This window comes from Pseudochaenichthys georgianus, chromosome 6 (assembly GCF_902827115.2).
Source record: "Pseudochaenichthys georgianus chromosome 6, fPseGeo1.2, whole genome shotgun sequence".
NCBI lineage: Eukaryota > Metazoa > Chordata > Actinopteri > Perciformes > Channichthyidae > Pseudochaenichthys > Pseudochaenichthys georgianus.
The window spans coordinates 14,127,720-14,153,366 of NC_047508.1; the positions used below are offsets into that span (position 1 = coordinate 14,127,720).

Below are 25,647 nucleotides of genomic sequence, written 5' to 3' on the forward strand. Positions count from 1 at the left end.
AGTACATCAATCAATATCCAGCCGCACAAATATAGATATATTAAAGATTACAAATGATGAGGCAATATGAGTTGCTTTTTTTGAAAGCTTCAGGTGAGTTCTCAGCCGTCAAATTGGAGAATTGATCCATTAAAATAAAATCAAAATATAATGTAAACATACATTCTATTATATTCCACTCTTTTCAGTCCGAGCATCATAATGCTGCTGGACAATTTCATCACGTCCCAGCTCCGCAGGGCTTATTCCCACCCACAGAGGTGGGTGCATGATGGCAATCATGTTCTTTGATTGCACTGCTTTCATGGTCATCCGGCCCCTCAGGGTGAAGCTCAAAGTGAAGCAGGTGGACAGCAGCATGGTTTCTTGGATTATGGACTATTTAATTGACAGATAGTGCAGTTTGGCCTCCTCCAGAGCATTGTGGTGCAGAACAGAAAGGAGGCTCGCTGGGAATAAAACCTCACAGCTTTCATATTTGCTCTCCACACAGCAAGCTTCAGACGCAGAGCAAGAACAAGTCATGTCCAGTTTAAAAAATAATGGATGGCTCTTTAGCTATAAAATAAATGCTCTGTTTTGCTCCAAAAGTTACGGTGGCCAAACAGGGCCCAAAACACTTCCATTGGTATAAACGCTGCAAATGCAAGTAAAAAATCATCTTCACCAACTTGACAATAAATGTGCAGAATTTGGAAAACATTCACCGACTTGACGAAAACTCGGAGTGTTTCCTCAAAGCACTGCATAAAGAAAACACTGCAAATACAAAATGCTGCAAATACAAAATGCTGCAAATAAATAAACGCTGCATGGAGCTCAAAACACAACGGGAACGGGGACCCTTGACGTTTGGGAATTATAGAGTTGACCAATTGCCACTGTTGGCAGAGTTAGCCTGTTTCATAATTGTAAGCAGAGTTGGGTGTAACGCGTTACTTTGTAACGCGTTACTGTAATAATATTACTTTGTCGGTAACGGAGTAGTGTAACGCGCTACTTTTATAATCCAGTAATCACACTACAGTTACTAACATTGCCCCGACACGCGTTACTTCGTTACTTTCTAAAATCAGTCATAATCAAACCTCAACAAACACCTGCAAAGAACACATGCTAGGTGAAGCTAACGCACATAGCTGTTGTTTATTTATATCACACACACACACACACACACACACACACACACACACACACACACACACACACACGTAGTTCTTCTTCTCTGTTTTCCGGTTGTTGCTTGTTTTGAATGACGAATACACACTACCGCTGCCTGCTGGTAAGGAGAGTTATTGCCACTCACGCATGCGCAGTTCGTACGTGCTCGGCTGAAGTCTGGCTCCAGTGCAACACATGGCCAACACGCAGGAGAACACGCTGACGCAACAGCGTGAGCAGAGATAGACTGCGCAAAATATACAGATAGCAGGAGACAGAGGACAGCCACGGTCAGATAGCAGGAGACAGAGGACAGCCACGGTCAGAGAGCAGGAGACAGAGGACAGCCATGGTCAGATAGGAAAACATTCAGGAGCTATCTGGATCAGTCTTATGCGACAATGGAAACTGAACTAAAGAGAACATTTGAAACTTTAGCAGTCTGCGTGATCTGCCTGTAGGGAGGGGCGGGCCGGCCCTGCGAGTAAAGTAACGAGTAAGTAACGAGTAAGTACGAGTAAGTAACGAATTACTTTATGTAGATAGTAACGAAGTAGTGTAATATATTACTTTTTTTTAAAGTAATATGTAATATGTAATATATTACTTTTTTTTAGTAACGACCCCATCTCTGATTGTAAGTTGTTGATTTGGGTTCGTTGTTTGTTGTTGTGTTCATCCAGGAGAGAAGTTGAAATAAAGAGACTAATGGAGTCTCTGAAAAGGTTCAATTTGGTACTTTAATTAAGTAGCGTGGTAATGAAACAAACAGAGGAGTAGTGGAGAACATCAGCTGTTGTCTCAAAGTGGTTCCGGTGGAAAGCGAGCGAACAAAGCCCCGCCACCTATCTATATATCTCATACGTGACTCCTCCTCTCCATGGCGGCCGTGTTGACGGGGTGTCAGGATGCGTGGAAAAGGTAGGACCCAAATGCAGAATTTAACAAAATGCGAGCTTTATTAAATAATAAAAGCTGTGTCAAAAAGGCAGTATCCAAAATATCCAAAAACAAACGAGCAGCACAAGGAATATGGACCGTGGAATAACATGGAGGGAAAACAATGAACCGACATGGAACACAGGGGAAGACTAGACTAAATACACAGAAGGGTAATCGCAGGACAAGACACAGCTGGGCAAGGGAGGGAGAAACACAAGGGCAACAGGTGAACACAATGAGACAATTAGACATACCAGGGAAACTAACGACAGGGAGGAGGACCAGACAAAACGCAAGGCAAGGCAAGGTAAGTTTATTTATATAGCACTTTTCAACACAAGGCAATTCAAAGTGCTCCTTTGTCTTCACAAGGAGGAAGACAAAACACCGAATGAACAGACTTACAAAACCCATAACCAGACAGACAACACTAAAACCGTGAGATAAACCTGGGAGTGTGACAGAACCCCGCCCTCAAGGGACGGATCCCAGACGTCCCAAAAAACAAAGTCCAGCAGGGTGGGTGGAGGGGGTCTGGAGGACGGGCCTCGGGCGGACGGCCCGGGGGCAAGGCAGAGACCACGGAGGGGGTCTCGGGCGGAAGGCTCGGGGGCAAGGCAGAGTCCAAGGTGGGGAACTCGGGCGGACGGCCCGGGGCAAAGGCAGAGACCATGGAGGGGCGAAGGCCACAGCGGGCGAACTCAGGGGGCCAAGCATGAGGGCGAAGGCAGCGGCAGGAAGAGTCAGGGAGCAGGGCCCGAGGGCGAAGACCACAGGCACTCAGGGGGCCGGGCTCGAGGGCGAATACCGCGGCTCTCAAGGGGCCGGGCTCGAGGGCGAAGACCAGACAGCTCCGAAGGCCGGGCAGAACCCGGTGTCGGCCGAACAGGAACCGGAGCCAGTGGGACAGGCTTCGGCAGGATCCCCCACGGAAGAGGACCAGGAGTTGGCAGGACCCCCGGCGAGACAGGTGATGGCGGGGCCTCCAACGGAACAGGACAAGGGGTTGGCAGGACCCCCGGCAGAAGAGTTGTAGGCGGGACCCCCAGAGGAACAGGACATAGGATTGGCAGGACCCCCGGCAGGAGAGTAGTCGACAGGACCTCCAACGGGACAGGACATAGGGTTGGCAGGACCCACGGCAGGAGAGTAGTCGGCGGGACCTCCGACGGCACAGGACATAGAGTTGGCAGGACCCCCGGCAGGAGAGTAGTGGGCGGGACCTCCAACGGGACAGGACATAGGGTTGGCAGGACCCCCGGCAGGAGAGTAGTCGGCGGGACCTCCGACGGCACAGGACATAGGGTTGGCAGGACCCCCGGCAGAAGAGTAGTCGGCGGGACCCCCAACAGGACAGGACATAGGGTTGGCAGGACCCCTGGCAGGAGAGCAGTCGGTGGGGCCTCCAAGACATAGGGTTGGCAGGACCCCCGGCAGAAGAGTAGTCGGCGGTGCCCCCAACGGGACAGGACATGGAGTTGGCAGGACCCCAGCGGAACCTCCAACGGCACTTGAGTAGGGGCTTGAGAGGGGACTCGAGAGAGGGCTTGAGAGGTAACTCGAGAGGGGACTTGAGAGGTAACTCGAGAGGGGACTTGAGAGAGAACTCGAGAGGTGACTGGAGAGGGGACTCAAGAGGGAACTCGAGAGGAGACTCGAGAGAGGGCTTGAGAGGGAACTCGAGAGGTGACTTGAGAGAGAACTCGAGAGGGAACTTGAGAGGAGACTTGAGAGGGGACTTGAGAGGGAACTTGAGAGAGGACTCGAGAAGAGACTCGAGATGGGACCTGAGAGGGGACTTGAGAGGGAACTTGAGAGGGAACTCGAGAGGAGACTAGAGGGGAAACTTGAGAGGGGACTCGGGTAGGAACTTGAGAGGAGACTTGAGAGGGGACTTGAGAGGGAACTTGTGTCGGTCGGTGCGCCGACAGGACACGGGGAGCTGGCGTCGGTTGGAGAGCCAACAAGAGACGAGGTGCTGGAGTCGGCCGGTACGCCGACAGGACTCGGGGAGCTGGCGTCGGCCGGTAAGCCAGTCCTGGAGCCGAAACTGGAGCCGGGACCATGGCTACTGGGGCCGGTACTGAAGCCGGAACCATGGCTGCTGGGGCCGGTACTGAAGCCGGGACTATGGCTATTGGGGCCCGAACCGTGGTTGCTGGGGCCAGGACTGGGGCTGGAAACATGGCTGTGTGGGCCGGTTCTGTAGCTGGAACCATGGCTGCTGGGCACGGAACTGGAACACGGAACCATAGCTGTGTGGGATGGTATTGGAGCACGGAACCATGGCTGTGTGGGCCGGCACTGTAGCATGGAACCATGGCTGCTGGGGCCAGAACTGGAGTACGGCCCGGAATCCTGGCCTTGCATCTTCCAGAGACCTTTTGGAAGCTCCGTGGACCTCCAAACGCCAGACGGGTTCCTGAGAAAAGGTCTGAGGCTGGAGCTGGAGCCGCTGGAACCAGAACAGAGGCCTGGACCATGGCTGTGTGGGCCAGGTAATTGAGCAAGGAATCATAGCTCTGCGGACCGGTACTGGTGCATGGATCCAGGGCTGTGGAAACCGGAACTGAAGCCGGGATCATGGCTGTTGGAGCATGGGCTGGAATCCTGGCCCTGCTTCTCCTAGAGGCTTTTTGACTCCGTGGAAGAGTCCTGCATTGGGTCGGGTACCCAAAGGTACGGGTCGCGGGTATTGCATAATAAATATATGAAAATAATAATAATTTAGTTTAATGTTTAAATCCTCAGACCTCTCCCCCGCGGGACCGCGCATAATCATAACCTCTGCAGCGCATCAATCTGCTGCTGTGTGCGCCACATTCGAAATGGCTGAGGTGAAGCTCTCTAGCGGAGAATACAGCAGTTTCAATAACACTTCCTCAAGAGCGAAATCCAACATCTGGGAGGCTTTTGGTGTCATCCTAGATGGAGAAAATAACCAACATCCCACGCTTTTTGAGACAAATATGCAACTGTGTGTGTTAATAATTGCACAATTTCACTGCTCATATATAGGCTATGTGGGTTCGGGTCGGGTTGCGGATCTTGTGCCGACGGGTCGGGTTGCGGAACTAATTGGCAATATGTGCGGGTAGCGTGCGGGTTCGGTATTGCACGTCGCGGGTGCGGGGCGGGAGCGGGTCTTGAAAATCAGACCCGTGCAGGACTCTGCTCCGTGGACCTCCAACAGGACAGTAGTCGGATCCCAGGAAAGGGTTAGAAGCTTCGGACCAGTCCTCAGGATAACTTGTGAAAAGTTGTAGCCACTCAGGCAACAAACTCCTCAACCAAGGCATTTCGGCCACCTCCATTCGTGCCTTTTTGAGGATAGCATCTTTGTCCCTTCTAGAAGAGGTTCCATTCCACTCGGCATGATAACACTGTAGGGAAAAATCTAGATCGAACAGATCCAACTCAAAATCATGAAAATCCGCTGAGTCCATTGTTGGTCGGTTCATTCTGTCAGGATGCGTGGAAAAGGTAGGACCCAAATGCAGAATTTAACAAAAAGCGAGCTTTATTAAATAATAAAAGCTGTGTCAAAAAGGCAGTATCCAAAATATCCAAAAACAAACGAGCAGCACAAGGAACATGGACCGTGGAAAAACATGGAGGGAAAACAATGAACCGACATGGAACACATGGGAAGACTAGACTAAATACACAGAAGGGTAATCACAGGACAAGACACAGCTGCGCAAGAGAGGGAGAAACACAAGGGCAACAGGTGAACACAATGAGACAATTAGACACACCAGGGAAACTAACGACAGGGAGGAGGACCAGACAAAACACAAGGAGGAAGACAAACCACCGAATGAACAGATTTACAAAACCCATAACCAGACAGACAACACTAAAACCGTGACATAAACCTGGGAGTGTGACACGGGGGTCCTCCCGCCTCTGTCTTCTATGTCCGATATCGCGTAAAACAGAGGATTTAGACGTTGTGTATTCATTGCATAACTCCACACACCTTTTTTCCTCATACACTCTTTCATGACTTTTTATTTAATGCATTTTAACGGCTGTAATCGATGTTAACGTAAAACCGGAAGTGGTCATTGTTGTCAACGCCTTTCAATACAGCTTTTCCAAATAAACTTTAACCGGAACTGTTTTCAGAATAAAACAGTTTTAAGCTTACTGTGTGTTTAAACTAAATTACGTCATTCAATATCGATTTTAATTTCTTACAAAGTGTTTTGTCAGTATTCAAGATGACGACGTTAGCTATGTTAGAAAGCTAGCGATATGGACATAAACGTGAAGTACAACCGGACGCGAGAGAGAGATCAGCTGCTGACCCCTAGATTTCACCGGGTCCGTCTGCATTGCGTTAGGGCCGCGTTACGGCCGCGTTGTGGCCGCGCCGCTCGCAAAGATCACGGCCACTATAGTCAATGGGTGTTATTCCATCATACACGCCGCGTTACGGCTCAAAAGCGACCCAGAAGCGCCTCGGCATTGGGCTCCGCTCATCGACCCCACGCAGCAACCAGGACAACACATCCTCACTCCCAGGTCGGCCTATGTTGACGTTATGTCAAATCCCCTGTGTCAGCTTTTTCCAACGCAAGGGGGGGGGTCTTAGAGTCCATTTCCAACGCAAGGGGGGGGCCCTTAGCGTCCATTTTCAGCTTTCCGGGATGTCCATATGCTTCTATGGACGCTCATGGAAGCACGGCATTCGTTTGTGTCGACTGCCCTTAAAGGCAATGTGAGCGTCCATTCTCATTGGATAACGGAGAATTGTACACCCGGAAGTAAGTATTCCCCTTACTCTCGATTGATTTTACAGTGATATCTGCACTACTCATCGACTAAAAAACACCAGATTATCCTTGTTAATTACACAACATTGATTGGTTTAAATTGTGTGCAATGCTTTTGTATTTTTCCCCTTCGATTCGGAGAAACAAATATTTTTTCAGAGTAAAGGATGGCAGAAGACACTATACTACCCAGAATCCCCAGCTATCGTTTGGACTACACCATGTGCTCTGTTTGACATCACGTGATCTTCAAATATCTCCCTGCAGAAAAAAAAAACATGTCCGAACTTCGTTTTATTCTCGGTGTAAAATGCCTATTTTAAAGTTAGTTTGGCCATTAAAATGCGTTTTGATGTCATTTGATGCGAGAAATATGAGTTGTTATTTCAGATTATGTGTGCAGTGGATATACTTGATCTTTAGTTTGCTAGTTATTACGAAGATTACTTCAGGAAATTGCGTCCATAACGTTTTCATTGTTACCAAGGTGGTTGCTAGGGACGCTGCTATCGATATTATTGCTGTTATGTTGTGTAACTGTTTAATGGTGTTATCTTTATTGCTACCCCCTTCCCCGTCAATGTATAGTGTTGGTCCACAGCGCAAACATATTAGTTTAACAAAATCCGCATCTAAAGATAGCCTACGTTATTTCCCCTGTGCAATTCCAGTCTCAGAGCACATCGACTTCTAGACAAACATGACAAACATGAGGAACTGAAAACGTGACGTGGATCATAAATATATCAGCCATTAAACAACATCTTACATTTCTTTTCACACAATACGTCTCCTTGCAGTATCAACACTAATTCGGCTGACTTTTATATTTGATCCAATTGGTAGATAGGCTGTATTTACACCATAAAGGTGCACAGCTGATTTAACCTAGTGGTTAAAGCATGTTATTGAATTTCATTATTTTTATTATTAGATATTAATAGGATCCCTATAAAGTATATTCATTACTCGTTATTCTCTACTAATAGTTAATTAAAGACTGTATATCATGACTATTTTGCACATCCCTTTCAAGATTTCAAGATTTTCTAAGGTTTATTGACATATCATATAGGCCTACACAACTATAGTGTAGTTATGCATTGAATGAAAAACTTGGGTCACAGGTTCCTCAATAGTGCATTACAAGACATCTATCAATATTTGTGCATACCTCCAGCAATGTTAACTATGTTGAAGCACTTATTTTAACTGATATTATACATAATGTATTATACTCTTATAAGAAGTATGTAGATATTTCATCAACGGCCTTGTCAGGTATTGAACAATCAATAAATAAAGAACACAGAATTGTTAAATATAAAACACAGAATTTGTGTGATTATTCTAAATTATTTACAAATAAACACCACTGCATATTTAACTGTTACACATGCTGATGTAATGCAAATGTTGCAACTTGGGATCAATAAAGTATATCTTATCTTAAGATGATTGATGGCTACTGCCATATTTGCAAAATGTGCCTCTGAACCTTGACAAGTGCATGTTTCAGGCTTATCAATTAATGTAATGTAATGTAATGTTATCAATTAACAACAGGAGGGGTCACAAACATAAGACCAGCTCTTAAATAAAGCTCTTCTGACCTTAGCTGGCATGTGTGTATATATATTAATGCTGCCCATTATGGGCACAAGCAATTTTCACCCATTTATTAATTATATGTTTTAAATGTGAGTGTTTCCTATCCCCTAAACCTCCAGGGATGTACACAGTTTAATACTGGCAACTTCTTATTATGGGAAATACTAAAACGTCTTTTAAAACTACAACTCCCAGTAGAGACGTGCCATAGATAGAGAACATGTTGCGAAACAGAATAGCCAGCATGTGTAGTTCGGGGGACGGGGTGGGGGAGGGGGGGACGCGGTGGACCCGTTCAAATCCAGTTTTGGACAGTCTGCCGTGGTTCCATCCCATTTCAAGTGCTGTTCGAGGCTCAGTAACCCTCGGAGCACACTCTCCAATCACAGAGCTTGAGGACTATCACGGGGTTTGTCAAACAGAGCACATTGTGTAGTCCAAACGATAGCTGGGGATTCTGGGTAGTGTAGTGTCTTCTGCCATCCTTTACTCCGAAAAAATATTTGTTTCTCCGAATCGAAGGGGGAAAATACAAAAGCATTGCACACAATTTAAACCAATCAATGTTGTGTAATTAACAAGCATAATCTGGTGTTTTTTAGTCGATGAGTAGTGCAGATATCACTGTAAAATCAATCGACAGTAAGGGGAATACTTACTTCCGGGTGTACAATTCTCCGTTATCCAATGAGAATGGACGCTCACATTGCCTTTAAGGGCAGTCGACACAAACGAATGCCGTGCTTCCATGAGCGTCCATAGAAGCATATGGACATCCCGGAAAGCTGAAAATGGACGCTAAGGGCACCCCCCTTGCGTTGAAAATGGACGCTAAGGCCCCCCCCCCCTTGCGTTGGAAAAAGCCGACACAGGGGACTTGACATAACGTCAACATAGGCCGACCTGGGAGTGAGGATGTGTTGACCAGGAAACCACACCAGTAAGCCAGCTCACACTGTCCGCTCCTCGCAGCAGTGCTCCTCGCAGCAGTGCTCCTCGCAGCAGTGCTCCTCGCAGCAGCGCTCATCGCAGCAGCGCTCATCGCAGCAGCGAGTCTCGCAACGTCCCGCCAACACGGCACCCAGACCCCACGCAGTATTCTCATCTGTTTGTCATTACTGGTGTCATTTTCTGATTGCTAACAAACGCCATTGTAACACATAATCACTGATGTTCCGCTGTAACGGTGGTGGACTCATCAGAACAGAGTGGGCGAGCTGACCAATCAGAGCACACTGGGCTCATAGGGACCAGGCGGCAGGAGCTCCAACAAGCCGTTTAGGACAGAGAGTGAATACACATACTATACAGAGATGCTGCATGAGAGACCAATGTGAGTTTGGAAAATTGCACAATATAAATCTATTCTAGTAGACCACAACAATGGAATTTTGATCAGTAGAAATGGCCATGTCATGAGACCTTTAATATCAACTTTTGGTTTCACATGGGACACAACCTCTGGTCCCAACTCTGAAAGTGCTTGTCTGACCCATTCATCATATACCCTCCCTCCAACTCCTGCTTCCGTCATTACTACTGCCGCAAGCGGTCATTGCCTTCTTGTATTCAAATTGGTGAGCATCATTCGAATAGATGATTACAGCATTTTGAACCTAATTGTAAATCTAGAAGGCCCTGTTTAGTACAGATAATCACTGGTAATCAAATCAAAAGCTGATATCATTTGGTGCACCTTGAACACATCAAAGCCAATCAATCTGGGTGAAAGATTTTAACCCTTGTGTTGTGTTCGAAAGCTGTTAACGTTGGTGTTCGCGGGTACATTTTGACCCATGATTTATCTCAGTCCAAAACACTCAAAAATAATGACTATCATCCAATATTGTTTTAACTACATCATAACTAACTTATAATGCATTAATAACTGTACAATCAAGGTTCAAGGTTCTTTATTGTCAAACTAACATAGCTACAGAGTAATTATGTCATTGAAAATCTTAGGTCACAGGCTTCTCCAACAATGCAACACAATAATACAGATAAGCAGACAATATTAAAACAATATTAAAATATATTATATTAAAAGTAATACAAAAAGAAAAATTGTTTTAAAAAAGTGAGAACAAAAAAAAGTGGAATAATACGAGTATATACAAGTTATTGGAATTATATATTAGATATCCATCCATCCATCTTCTCCCGCTTATCCGTGGTCGGGTCGCGGGGGTAGCAGTTCCAGCAGAGAGCCCCAAACTTTCTTTTCCTTGGCGACATCAACCAGCTCTGACTGGGGGATCCCAAGGGGCTCCCAGGCCAGCGAAGAGATATAATCCCTCCACCTGGTCCTAGGTCTACCCCTTGGTCTCTTCCCAGCTGGACGTGCCTGGAACACCTCCCTAGGGAGGCGCCCAGGTGGCATCCTAACTAGGTGCCCGAACCACCTCAACTGGCTTCTTTCGACGCGAAGGAGGAGCGGCTCAACTCCGAGTCCCTCCCTGATGACCGAACTTCTCACCTTATCTCTAAGGGAGACACCAGCCACCCGGCGGAGGAAACCCATCTCGGCCGCTTGTATCCGCGATCTCGTTCTTTCGGTCATGACCCATCCTTCATGACCATAGGTGAGGGTAGGAACGAAAATGGCCCGGTAGACAGAGAGCTTTGCTTTCTGGCTCAGCTCCCTTTTCGTCACAACGGTGCGGGAAAGCGACTGCAGTACCGCTCCCGCTGCTCCGATTCTCCGGCCCATCTCACGCTCCATTGTTCCCTCACTCGAGAACAAGACCCCGAGATACTTGAACTCCTTCACTTGGGGTAAGGACTCATTCCCTACTTGGAGTGGACAGTCCATCGGTTTCCTGCTGAGAACCATGGCCTCAGATTTGGAGGTGCTGATCCTCATCCCAGCCGCTTCACACTCGGTTGCGAACCGATCCAGTGAGTGCTGAAGGTCGCAGACCGATGAAGCCATCAGAACCACATCATCTGCAAAAAGCAGTGGTGCAATCCTTAGTCCACCGAACTGCAGACCCCCCCCCCCCACGACTACGCCTCGAAATCCGATCCATGTATATTACAAACAGGATTGGTGACAAAGCGCAGCCCTGGCGGAGGCCAACCCTCACCGGAAATGGGTCCGACTTACTGCCGAGGACCCGGACACAGCTCTCGCTTTGGGAGTACAGAGATTGGATGGCCCTGAGTAGAGACCCCCTCACCCCATACTCCCGCAGCACCTCCCACAGTAACTCCCTGGGAACCCGGTCATACGCCTTCTCCAAGTCTACAAAACACATGTAGACCGGATATGCGTAGTCCCAGGCCCCCTCCAGGATCCTTGCGAGAGTAAAAAGCTGATCCGTCGTTCCACGACCAGGACGGAATCCGCATTGTTCCTCCTCAATCTGAGGTTCGACAATCGGCCTGACCCGCCTTTCAAGTACCTTGGAGTAAACTTTCCCGGGGAGGCTGAGTAGTGTGATGCCTCTGTAATTGGCACACACCCTCTGATCCCCCTTTTTGAAAAGGGGGACCACCACCCCGGTCTGCCACTCCTTCGGTATTGTTTCCGACTTCCACGCAACGTTGATGAGACGTGTCAACCATGACAGTCCCTCAACACCCAGAGCCTTCAGCATTTCCGGGCGGATCTCATCCACCCCCGGGGCTTTGCCACTGTGGAGTTGTTTGACGACCTCAGTGACCTCCCCCCGGGAGATTGGTGTTGATCCCCCGTCATACTCCAGCTCTGCCTCTAACATAGAGGGCGGAGTTGTCGGGTTCAGGAGTTCCTCAAAGTGTTCCTTCCAACGCCCCAACACTCCATCAGTTGAGGTCAACAACGTCCCATCCTTACTGTACACAGCTTGGATGGTTCCCTGCTTCCCCCTCCTGAGGTGTCGGACAGTTTTCCAGAACAACTTTGGTGCCGCCCGAAAGTCCTTCTCCATGTCTTCTCCAAACTTCTCCCACACCCGCTGCTTTGCCTCGGCCACGGATGAGGCTGCTGCCCTTCGGGCCTGTCGGTACCTTGCAACTGCCTCGGGAGTCCCCCGGGATAACAAATCCCTGAAGGCCTCCTTCTTCAGTCGGACGGCTTCCCTGACCACCGGTGTCCACCAGGAGGTTCGAGGGTTACCGCCCCTTGAGGCACCTAGGACCTTGAGACCACAGCTCCCCACCGCGGCTTCGGCAATAGAGGCTTTGAACACCGACCACTCTGGTTCAATGTCCCCAACCTCCACAGGAATGCCCGAAAAGCTCCGCCGGAGGTGTGAGTTGAAGGCCTCCTGAACTTGGGCCTCCTCCAGACGTTCCCAGTTCACCCGAACTACACGTTTGGGCTTACCAGGTCTATCCAGAGGCTTCCCCCGCCACTCGACCCAACTCACCACCAGATGGTGATCAGTTGACAACTCCGCCCCTCTCTTTACCCGAGTGTCCAAAACATACGGCCTCAGGTCCGATGATACGATAACGAAATCGATCATGGACCTTCTGCCTAGGGTGCTCTGGTACCACGTACACTTATGAGCATCCTTATGTTCGAACATGGTGTTTGTTATGGCCAATCCATGACTAGCACAGAAGTCCAGTAACAAACCACCACTCCGGTTCAGATCAGGGGGGCCGTTCCTCCCAATCACGCCCCTCCAAGTGTCTCCATCATTGCCCACATGTGCGTTGAAGTCTAAGACTAAGGAGTCCCCTTCAGGAGCCCCATACAGGACTCTTTCCAGGGTCTCCAAGAAGGCCGAATACTCTGAACTGCTGTTGGTTGCATAAGCACACACAACAGTCAGAGTTTTCCCCCCCATAACCCGCAGGCGTAGGGAGGCGACCCTCTCGTCCACTGGGGTAAACTCCAACAACGAAGCACCTAACCGGGGACTTGTGAGTATCCCCACACCCGCCCGGCGCCTCACACCTTGAGCAACTCCGGAGAAGGATAGAGTCCAATCCCTATCCAGAAGTAAGGTTCCAGAGCCGACGCTGTGCGTAGAGGTGAGCCCAACCAGATCCAACTGGTACCGCTCCACCTCCCGCACAAGCTCCGGCTCCTTCCCCCCCAGAGAGGTGACGTTCCACGTCCCCAAAGCCAGCTTCTGCCGCCCGGGTCTGGTCCGTCGAGACCCTCCGCTTTCACTGCCACCCTTCTGGCAGCGCACCCGACCCCATCGATGTTTCCCGTAGGTGGTGGGCCCGCGGGACGGAGAAGCGGAGGTGTTGCCCACGTTGCCTTTTCGGGCTGGGCCCGGCCGGACTCCGTGGCAAGCCCGGCCACCAGACGCTCGCCGACGAGTCCTCCTTCTGGGCCTGGCTCCAGAAGGGGACCCCGGGCTTCCTCCGGGCCGGGTATCCTCACTTCCTGTGTCGTCTTTCATGAGGTCTTTTGAACCAATCTTAGTCTGGCCCCTTGCCTGAGACCAATTTGCCATGGGAGACCCTACCAGGAACACAAGGTTCCAGACAACACAGCCCCCAGGTTCATCAGGGCACACAAACCTCTCTACCACGGTAAGGTGCTGGTTCTTCAGAGAGGATATATGTATATATATATATTAGATAATAGATAAATAATTACTAAGTAGCAGATGAATGTTATGAAATTGTTTCAGCAGTTCAGTGCATAAGCTCCACCCCCTCTTTTTTATTTTTTAACCTTTATAAGCCTCATCCCAATACCCCTCCTCGACTCCTCTCTTCCCCTCCTCCGGGACTTGACCCGGAAATCGATCAAGACAGCCATTTTGAAGGACGTCCCAATAGCTGAAATGCACACGGAGGAGTCGAGGAGGGGTGAGGGAGGAGGGGTGCGGGAGGAGACGAAAGGGAGTATACACGTGTTTTCACTACTCGCGTATAAAAGCCCCGCCCCCACCTTAACAGCTGGTCCATTTCAACACAGGAAAACCGACAACTGGAAGATGAGTGGAAAAGCGTCACATAAATGTATTGTGCTCACAGCTCCATGGGAATTATTATGTGCAATTCATTTCTAAAAGGCTTTCACATTACTATAATTATATTTGTATTTAAATGTAGGCTACATTTGACACCAAAACAGAACACAAAAGCAGGACCAACCATCATACATTGAATTCCTTGACTAACAAGAGAAAGATTCATTCATTTAAATAAATATGTAACGACAAATGGGCCGGTTCTAAGGGGTTATTCAGTTAAGCCCGACGATACAGCTGTGCACATCATTAACAGACGTCCTTTAAGAGTGACGTTTGAGTGAACAAGGACATCCCAATTAATACTCCATTTTCCAGCCTCAGTCCACACAGCAGGTACCTGGAACTGTATCCAGGCACTGGATCTGAGGTTGTAAGAGTCACAAACTGGAGCAAATCTGGCACATATGTACAGTGGAAGCTTACCTAAAATGGCTTTATACATTAATAAAAACCAATGCTGCATCCTACGCATAGTAAGTGATGACCATCCAGTTAGGCTATACAGTTTGCAATGATGAGTCCTATAGGATGCATTTGATATATAACGCAGTGCAGCATGGTAGAGTGGGTCAAGTTTGGCCAAAACAGTGGGACAGGCAAATCTGTAAATGGTATCACCGTAGTCCAGCTGGGACAGGACTAAGCCAGAGAACAACCTTTTACTGGATGAAGTTGAAAAACAACATTTAAGTCTGAAAAGGAAGCCAAGAGTGAATTTCAATTTCTTTGTTAGAACTTCAATATGGTGTTTGAAGTTCAGATTACTGTCCAACCAAAAGCCCAGATATTTGTAGGCATCGACAAACTCAACAGAGACGCCATCAATGTTACGAACTCTGGAACTCAGGGTATTGGACCCAATTGCACGATCCAGGAGACAGAGGTAAAGTATTTGTAAAATACTTTATTTTCATGTACAGTATGAACAAAATAAACACTATCAAACTCTCTGGATGAGATGACAAAAAGAGAACAAAAGAAAATCGCTCATGTAGTGAGGAACAAAATATCTTGACAACAAGAAGAGCATAGATCTGACCTAGGCAAGAGACAAGACAAACTGACAATGAACACTGGGAGACTGGGGAATTTAAACACACAACAACAAGACACAGGTGGAAAACAATCAGGGGCGGGGCTGGTGCTGATGAGCACGGGAGACACACAAGAGGTGGATAATCAGGAAGCCTGGAATGACAGGTAAATGATGAGTGACAAAACAAACATAAAACAACATGAAAATGAAACTCTCTTAACATTTCTGTCGGTGCACAACAATCAAGGGTGTCAATGGAGAGGCAAGAGGACGCTGACTTGGGAGCAAAAAGCATTGCTTTGGTTTTCTTACTGTTCAATAGCAGTTTGGAATCAAGAAATGCATGCTGCAGCGTGATAACGTCAGATTTTAAATTGGAAACGACCATATCCAGATATATCTGAGTCCTATATGCTATTGACAACAAATTGCATGATAGGTGCCCTTTAATACTTTAAAACCTTGTGCATATGAGCCCTCCAAAGGTAAGTGGCTACTGTAAACTCAGCCTCAACCACTGACAGTTATTTTTTAATAATTGACAGATTCATTTTGATACAATTCTCCTCAATTTTACATGATGGCACTACCCTCATATATGCTTTACCATAACGTTGAGGTACATTTGACCATTCAAATCATGCTATCATCATCATGCTACTTTATAATTTTAAACTGCTGTATTTCATAGGTTAATATGTACACCACTACATTATTTTAATTTTCTAGTTGAATTTCAGATTTCAATATAATATTTATGAAGATATTAAATTCTGTACCAAAAAAGTCATTTCAAATGTGGAACTTCTTAGATCATTTATAAAATACCTGAAGATGATTATATTAAAGCAACAATGAGATTATTTATTTTAAATGGCTTTCAATCTCTGTGAACCCTTGGTTTGGAGCCTGTGGAAAAGTGTCCCCATCTAACTTATAGGGATAAGTTGGGGGTATTTTCCTTGTTTTATATAATGTTTGAGGAATGTGCTGTAAGCACTTTTTCTTAAATATGTTTTTAAATTCTGGAATAGTCCTTGGAATTTATTATTTGTAGTGTGTTGGCACTAAGGCTACTTATTCCACCATTGAACAGAAGAACTACAAACGATGTTGTTGTTTGACCCCTAACCATCCAGCCGAACATGTCTCAATGCTTGGTGTGAAAGCAGGGAGGTCAAAAAAGCTAACAGTGCCTTCCCGTGGTTGATGGCTTTTTGTCTGAGGCTCATGTTGGGATGCCCAGGGAGCGCTAGCAGGCTAATTAGCACCGTGCCAAGTGCTTAATCCCCATCTAAGTAATTAGTCTGTGAAACTAACAGTGGCGCTCAGATTGAAGGTAATTAAGAGCGATCCTTGACACACAGGCTGAGTGTTATTCCTCTAAGCTCAGCTTCACTGTAAAAAAACCCCAACTCTCTAGGTTACATTCAGCAGCTCAGAAGTGTTTTCAAATGTGCACACATGTACAGCCACATGTGTTTGTTTAGTTCCGGGGGCCCTCAGAAGAACTGTTATGCTGGACAGAATATATACTTTTATGATTGCACTCCCTCCTCTGCTATCATTATTTTCTTTCATTTTGTCCCAGTTTTGTCATCCCTGACATTGGGCATCATTACATTTAACTGCACTGCTATTACAGCCAGTCATGAGAAGGTGTGTATATTCTCTGGAAAACACACGTTTTAGTGTGCCCGTGTGAAATTTATGATTTACAATTAAAGCCAGTTATACGGGCTTGAGGCAGCGTTGGTTAACTCACCTTATTACATTTTTGTTATCATTAACAACTCGATTTTAACAGGATAACAACTGGTGACTTCTAGAATTGTGTGGGTAACATTCTGTTTTTAGACTTCTCTGTTTCAGTGTGTGTATTCTGTATCAATGCTCTGTAGTTGATCTGACTGAAATTGTGATTTTAAATCTCAAAACCGCTACAGTATCTTTTAGGCAGAAACTTGGGACAAGTAATTTGACTGAAACCTTTAAACTGAACTAACTGACTGCTAGGGTTAACTTTGATTTAAACATTTGTAGAATACTAAGAGCTTTATTGAGTAGGTGTAACTGTATTAAGGGTTAAACTCATAACTTTATAACTTAGGGTTTAATGTAATTGTAAAACCATTGGGCCACTGAAAAGATACTATAGCAACTCAAAAGGGAGCCAGTCTAGATTTCCTTTAGAGGGCCACTAGCTGCAGAGAGTGAACTAATTAAAGGGACGTGGCCCCACAGCTGTGAGAACTCAGCAATCAGGTAGCACTTTCCTGGAGCGTCAGCTTCAGCGTCAGACAGGCTAAGACTGACAAAGACAAAGGAGTCCTGCGGGAGGCAAATCCTACTTTGATTGAGCTAACTATCGCTGGTGTTTTATTTAGTTGTTTAGCCTCTCATGCTATAATCATGTGTATTTTCTCCATTCCTGTTTATGTGTCTTCTCGCAATTATCACTGGCCCCGTGTATCTCGTAATCGATATAACCGGCCTGCTCTCGTCTATCCCACATGCTCCACTGAGATCCAACATCTAGTTTCAGGCGTCCTGTGGAACTGCCAGTCAGCTGTTCCTAAGGCCGACTTCATCTCTGGCTACGCTTCCCTGCAGTCCCTGGATTTCCTTGCTCTCACTGAGACCTGGATTACTCCATCCAACACATCCACCCCAGCAGCTCTCTCCACAGCATATTCCTTCTCCCATACACCCAGACCCACTGGCAGAGGAGGTGGCACTGGTCTCCTGCTCTCTCCCAAATAGAGCTTTTCCCTCTTCGAGTTACCTAACTTCACTCCTTCCACCTTTGAATTCCATGCCGTCACAGTAACCCATCCTATACAATTAACCATTGTTGTTCTCTACCGTCCACCAGGCGCCTTGGGGGACTTCTTGGAGGAATTAGATCATCTCCTCTCACACATCCCTGAATCTGGCCCTCCAGACGGGGAAGATAGACGAACTAACATCTCTGTTAACCGCCTTTGCTTTCTCACTGTCTCCATCCCCACCAACTCATAAAGCTGGCAATGTCCTTGATCTCATATTCTCAAGGAACTGCACTACTTCTAACCTCTCTGTAAACCCGCTCCACACATCCGATCACTTCTTCATTTCATTCTCTCTACCCCTTTCCAAACATAACAAACTAATCTCTTCTCATCCTACACCTGTCCGCCATAACCTTCGTTCCCTCTCCCCCTCTACCTTTGCCTCATCGGCTCTCAGCCCTCCCTTCCTCAGACTCGTTCCAATTGCTGCCTCCAAACTCTGCTGCAGAAACTCTCCTCTCTACTCTCTCATACTCTCTGGACTCTCTCTGTCCTCTCACATCTCGGCAGGCTCGTCAGTCCCCTCCTGCTCCCTGGCTAAATGACGCACTGTGTGCTAATAGAACCGTCCTTCGGGCAGCAGAACGGAAACGGTGGAAATCCAAAAAAAAAGCACTTTCTTTCAAGATAAGATCCAATCTTCTTATTCTAATCCCAAAAAACGATTTTCCATCTTCTCCTCCCTCCTGGACCCCCCCAAAGCCCCTCCTCCCTTCTGTCAAGCGACTTTGTTAACCACTTTGAAAAAAAGGTTGATGATATTCGCTCTTCTTTTTCTGACTCACCCTTACTCACCGCTGGACCCTCCTTTCACCCACATACTGACCTCCTTTTCTCCTCTCTCTCCAAGTGAGGTTCTTACCCTCATTACCTCTGCCCGCCCTACCACCTGTCCTCTGGAACCTATCCCTTCAAACCTCCTTCAGACTATCGCTCCTGATATTCTACCCTTTCTCACCCATTTCATCAACACTTCTCTAACTTCTGGTCACTTTCCAAACAGTCTCAAGGAGGCAAGAGTAAACCCTCTCCTAAAGAAACCCACTCTCAACCCGTCTGATGTTATAAACTACAGGCCTGTCTCTCTCCTCCCGTTCCTGTCTAAAACACTTGAACGCGCTGTCTTTAAAGAACTCTCCTGTTATCTCCATCAGAACAACCTTCTGGATCCGCACCAGTCTGGTTTCAAGGCAGGTCACTCCACATAAACTGCCCTCCTTGCTGTCACTGAGGAACTGCACACTGCTAAAGCAGCCTCCCTATCCTCTGTCATCATCCTTTTGGACCTGTCTGCTGCATTCGACACGGTGAATCATCAGATCCTCCTTCGCACTCTCCAAAAACGTGGAGTTTCAGGCTCTGCACTTTCCCTCATCACCTCATACCTCAAAGACCGCACCTACAGGGTTACTTGGAGAGGGTCGGAGTCCGACCCTTGTCAATTAACTACAGGGGTCCCTCAGGGCTCTGTTCTCGGTCCCCCCCTCTTCTCCTTGTACACAAACTCGCTCGGATCTGTCATTAGCCCGCATGGTTTTTCATACCACTGCTACGCTGACGACACCCAATTAATTCTGTCCTTTCCCCGCTCAGAGACCCAGATCGTCGCACGCATCTCTGCTTGTCTAGCTGACATCTCTCAGTGGATGTCTGCTCATCACCTCAAGCTGAACCTTGACAAGACTGAACTGCTTTTCCTTCCGGGAAAAGATTGTCCCACTCTTGACCTAACAATCAACATCGGCACCTCTGTTGTTTCCCCGACTCAGACTGCAAGGAATCTGGGTGTGATCTTAGATAACAACCTGTCCTTCACTGCAAACATCGCTGCTACAACCCGCTGCTGCAGATACACGCTTTACAACATCAGGAGGATACGTCCCCAGCTGACCCAGAAAGCCACGCAGGTTCTGGTCTAGGCTTTCGTCAGCTCACGCCTAGACTACTGCAACTCCCTCCTGGCTGGTCTACCTGCATGTGCCATCCGACCTCTGCAGCTCATCCAGAATGCAGCGGCTCGTCTGGTCTTCAACCTTCCTAAATTCTCCCACACCACGCCGCTCCTCCGCTCCCTCCACTGGCTTCCGGTAACTGCTAGAATCCACTTCAAGACAATGGTACTTGTGTACCATGCTGCAAATGGATCTGGCCCTTCCTACATCCAGGACATGGTTAAACCGTACACCCCTGCACGTGCACTCCGCTCTGCATCAACCAAACGGCTCGCTGCACCTTCGCTGCAAAGGGGACCCAAGTTCCCATCAGCAAAAACACGTGGGTTTGCTATCCTGGCTCCAAAATGGTGGAATGAGCTCCCCATTGACATCAGGACAGCAGATAGCTTACACACCTTCCGGCGCAGACTGAAAACTCATCTCTTTCGACTCCACTTCGAGCGATAGAACTATTAACAAAGCACTTATATACTAATAAAGGACTGGCTTACCTAAAGCCAGTTGAGTAGCACTTGAAATGTTTTTGCTCTATGAAACCTGAAACCTGTACTTATATGATTCTGTTTTCTTCAAGTTTTTATTTTGTTGGTCGAACGCACTTATTGTACGTCGCTTTGGATAAAAGCGTCAGCTAAATGCAATGTAATGTAATTACCGAGTCATTTGCATCACTCTCACCTTAGTATAAATGTATTACATCACTTCTAATCTCTGTGGCTCTGATGTTTGGAGCCCAACAACTGCACTCATTGCCTCTCTGTAATATTACATTCTTTGCCGCATTAATTTTGCACTCTGAGAGCACAGTGCCTAGGAAAATTCAACTCATTATTGGCCCCGGGGCTTGCATCAATGATCCTTTAGTAAAACCTCTTAAGTGTGTGGATAATCAACTAGTTATATTACACATTAATCCTTGTCTTCCACTGGCAGGTATAGTCTCTAGCTCCTTTTAAGCCGCTTTTATTTGATAACACATAGAACTACAAATATACTAGACATTGATGAATAAAATCAGAGTGGTTAAGAATACAAGATATAAAAGATGTATATATTACTATGCTTACTTGCCTGTTAAGGGAACACAGTACACAAAAATCAAGACAATGTTTTCCGCATTCAAACACTAGCCAGCATAGCCACAGTTTTTGGATGGTTCCTATAAGTATCTTGCCAGATTCTCTTGTGGGCTGAGGTGCTTAAAGTATTTTTACATCAACGTCTTTGCCTAGAAGTCCATCCAGCACTGATGTTAAATCTCCAATATAAACATGTTCAATTAGATATCCTATTGCATGCAGGGAACCTCAAGGACAGCCAAAATGGATCTTTACATGTTGTTCCATGTGTGGGTTCCATCACATTTCCAACTTATTTTATGTATGGGCATACTTTTAGATGAGGAGATCGATACAACTATTGTGCCTATACACAACCCTGTCTCCTAAAAATTACGTTCCCACAGAACTAAACTGCATTCTCAATTACGTTTAGCTAGAAACGTATTTTCTCCCACGTTACGTTTGTTATGAACGTATCTCAAATACGTTTATTTTCTACATATCTTCTAGAAGCATATTTTCTTCCACGTTACGTTTGTTATGAACGTATCTTAAATACGTTTATTTTTTACATATCTTTGCCATTTATTGTCTTGCTTATAATAATGATAATAGTCATTTATAAATATCATTTTAGAGCACACATTTGAAATCGAGAATCGGGCTCGATATATGGTTAAATTAAAATCAGTAGGCGAGGCTGTAATTTCGCCAGCTGTTGAGCGAGGCAGAAAATAATAGTTTTAACATGACAAAAAGCTGCTGTGTCGTTTATTGCACCTCAAACATTAAAACAAATCCAGAGTTACGTGTTTCTGTAAGAAGAAAGGACAGTAACAGAAGAGCTCTGTGGCTTCAGGCTTGATCGCCGTTCAAATGACAGCGTTGGTTTCCCCAAAAGTGGGCGGGGCTGTAAAGTGAAGTAGATTTTACTCTCATCTATTATTCAAAACCATTCTATTTATTCTAACGTAAATTACATGCCAGTGTTTTATCTTTTTATTTATTTGTTTTTATTTTAAATCGTATAATGTCGGACTTTTTTTCCGTCTGTGAGGAAAAGAAATGGGGCTTAGAGCCTCAAAATACTGAAATCTGTATTTTTTAAAAATCTTTTCCTTCTAATTTGTTATTCTTTTCTAAATAACACACTGTTATTTACTCAACAATAACACACAATTATCCTTGTTTTTATTTATTCATTTAATTCTATAATCTTGGGATTTTTAGCCGTAAATAAAGTCACCGGAAACAGACGGGACATTTCGAGTGATACGCACCACAAACCCACCAAACTGATTACCCAAGATCCTCAGCTTGAAGCTCGTTGATTGGATGTTTTAGCCGCAATGCACGCTGGGATATGGTGTTAATAAGATATGATATCCGACAACGAAAAATAAAATAATACCTAATTCAGAGTGTGCTTGCTTTTCTCTTTGGAAGTCATCACATAACGGCATTGTAATACACGGTTCGGCTGCATTAAATATTACACATCTGCCGTAGTTCTTTATTTATAGAGCCCTGATGAGAAGACTTCTGGACAAACAGGAGAACTGCTGCCAAAACTGAATACTTGACGTGGATCATAAATATATCAACAATTAAACAACATCTTCAATTTCTTTTCACAAAATACGTCTCCTTGCAGTATCAATAGTAATTCGGCTGACTTTTATATTTGATCCAATTGGTATATAGGTTATATTTACACCATAACGGTGCACAGCTGATAGAAAAGGACTTGTAGTTTTTAAAGATATTACTGATTTTCTTTGAATATCACAATGTAAATACTGAGTTGAGAGAATAGTCAGGGGATTTGGGTGATGGGAGACACATCTATGGAATCACAATTTCAATAGCTTACCATTACATGATGGATAGCCTATGCCTTTCTGTCTGTGATGTTTTACAAATCAGATATTAATGTGTAGAAGTAAAACAAGAGAAATAGTATAGCAATATCCTGTAAAATTATGTAAAAACATGAATAAAACTACACATCTTCAGATGTTATACATAAGTGTCTACACTAATAATACAAAGTTATTATTAGTATGCTGTGTGTACCTTGTGTGCACCGCCTAGTGGTTAAAGCATGTTATTGAATTATTTTTGTTGAATAATGTTATTTGGTTAAAACAATATTAAGAGTACATACTTTCATAGGGGGAAAGTAGAAGGTCAATGATAGAAATATAGAATATCAAAAGTCAAGAAGATACTAAGTGATCTCTACAATAAAACTGTTTAGTGCCGGATGTACACAGATATTAATAGGAGGATGTGCAAAACAGAAAAACGAATTAACCTTTATTAACACATTAAAGAATACTTTAGGTTAAGGTCTTCTTTTAAACAAGAAAAAAGCTTTGGGGGTATCTATCTACAGATGAATATTAAGCCTGACAAAGTACTTAACGTCTAAAATATTGCTTTCCTGCAATGTTAACTATGTTGAAGCACTTATTTTAACTGATATTATACACATTAATGATACTCTTATGTATGTAGTAGATAGTATAAGAAATGTGCAGAATATGACAGTTTAATGGTGGAGGTACACACATATTGATAGATGTCTTGTCATGCGCTGTTGAGGAACCTGCAACCCAAGTTGTGTATACGATCAATACACCTTAGAAAATCTTGATAGGGATGTGCAAAATAGCCATTATACAGTTTTTAATTAACTATTAGTAGAGAATAACGAGTAATGAATATACTTTATAAAGATCTGCAGATAAATGTTTAGTCTTCTCAATCACCAACTATCAAATATCTCTCCTGATTGTTGGCACTTGACAATCACCTTCCCTGAATTTTACTCAGGTGTAACTAAAGTCTGCTTTAAGGGTTGTTTATATTCCACATCATTAATCAGAATCTGCAAAGTAACTAAACTAAATGCAGTGAAGTAAAAATACCAGGTTAACCTCTGAATTGTAGTGGAGTAGAATTACAAAGTAACAATGAGCTGTCTTGTGGGTATATATTAATGCTATGGATACAAGCGATTTTCACCCATTTAGTAATTACATGTTTTAAATGTGTACACACCAATGTGTTTACTATCGCCTAAACCTCCAGGGCTGTACACAGTTTAATACTGTCAACTTCTACATTTGGGAAAAACGTCTTTTAAAACTACAATTCCCAGTAGAGACGTGCCATAGAGAACATGTTGCGAAACACAATAGCCAGCATGTGTAGTTCTGGTGGGGCGTTCGAGTCCAGTTTTGAATAGTCTGCCGTGGTTTCGTTCCATTTCAAAGACCTTGGCGCAACATCACAGGGTTTGTCAACGGGACTGTAGTCCCAAACGATAGCTGGGGATTATGGGTAGTGTAGTGTCTTCAGCCATCCTAAATCTCGAAATGTCCCGTCTGTTTCTGGTGACTTTATTTACGGCTAAAAAGCATGCAAAAAATCCCAAGATTATAGAATTAAACGAATAAATAAAAACAAGGATAATTGTGTGTTATTGTTGAGTAAATAACAGTGTGTTATTTAGAAAAGAATAACAAATTAGAAGGAAGAGATTTTAAAAAATACAGATTTCAGTATTTTGAAGCTCTAAACCCCATTTATTTTCCTCACAGACGACAAAAAAAGTCCGACATTATACGATTTAAAATAAAAACAAATAAATAAAAAGATAAAACTCTGGCATGTAATTTACGTTAGAATAAATAGAATGGTTTTGAATAATAGATGAGAGTAAAATCTACTTCACTTTACAGCCCCGCCCACTTTTGGGGAAACCAACGCTGTCATTTGAACGGCGATCAAGCCTGAAGCCACAGAGCTCTTAGGCTTGTTTGAGACAAGCAAGACCTGCGCAGACCTGCGCAGTTGCGATCAACGTCTTGCTAGTGCGTTGCATGATGGTTAGTCATTTTGTCCGACTTGCTCTGGAGGCTCGCCCACATGAGACTTTGAAATCTCGCGGGACAAAGACGCCCGCAGCCTTGAGAGCGAGGCGAGGCGGCGCAGTTGCTCTCCACGAGCTGTGGAAGCGAAATGCTTGATGGGAAACGGCTCGCTGGTATCTCGAGCTGAGCGCTCATTGGTGGTTTTTACCACGTGCTGCTGATGAAACTCTCCAATTGGCTGGCAAAAGTGTGTTGTTGTTTTGTGTCAGTTTTACGTCGCCACATCCATTCCCATTTTTCATCATTGTTCCACAATGTTTATCATCATGAAATTAATATCTATATATTTTATACTATACTGCTTACCGTTTTCATACTTTATATATCTTAGCATATTCATACACACTGTTGATACTGCTCACAAGCTGATATCTAGTGTATTCATACCCCACTGTTTA

At 45.2% G+C, this 25,647-nt stretch overlaps 1 pseudogene; it reads left to right on the top strand.

Annotated features, from left to right (window-relative positions):
• The first annotated feature begins 15,167 nt into the window (after window positions 1-15,167).
• On the top strand, window positions 15,168-20,670 carry LOC139434029 (uncharacterized; annotated as a pseudogene).
• The last annotated feature ends 4,977 nt before the right edge of the window (window positions 20,671-25,647 follow it).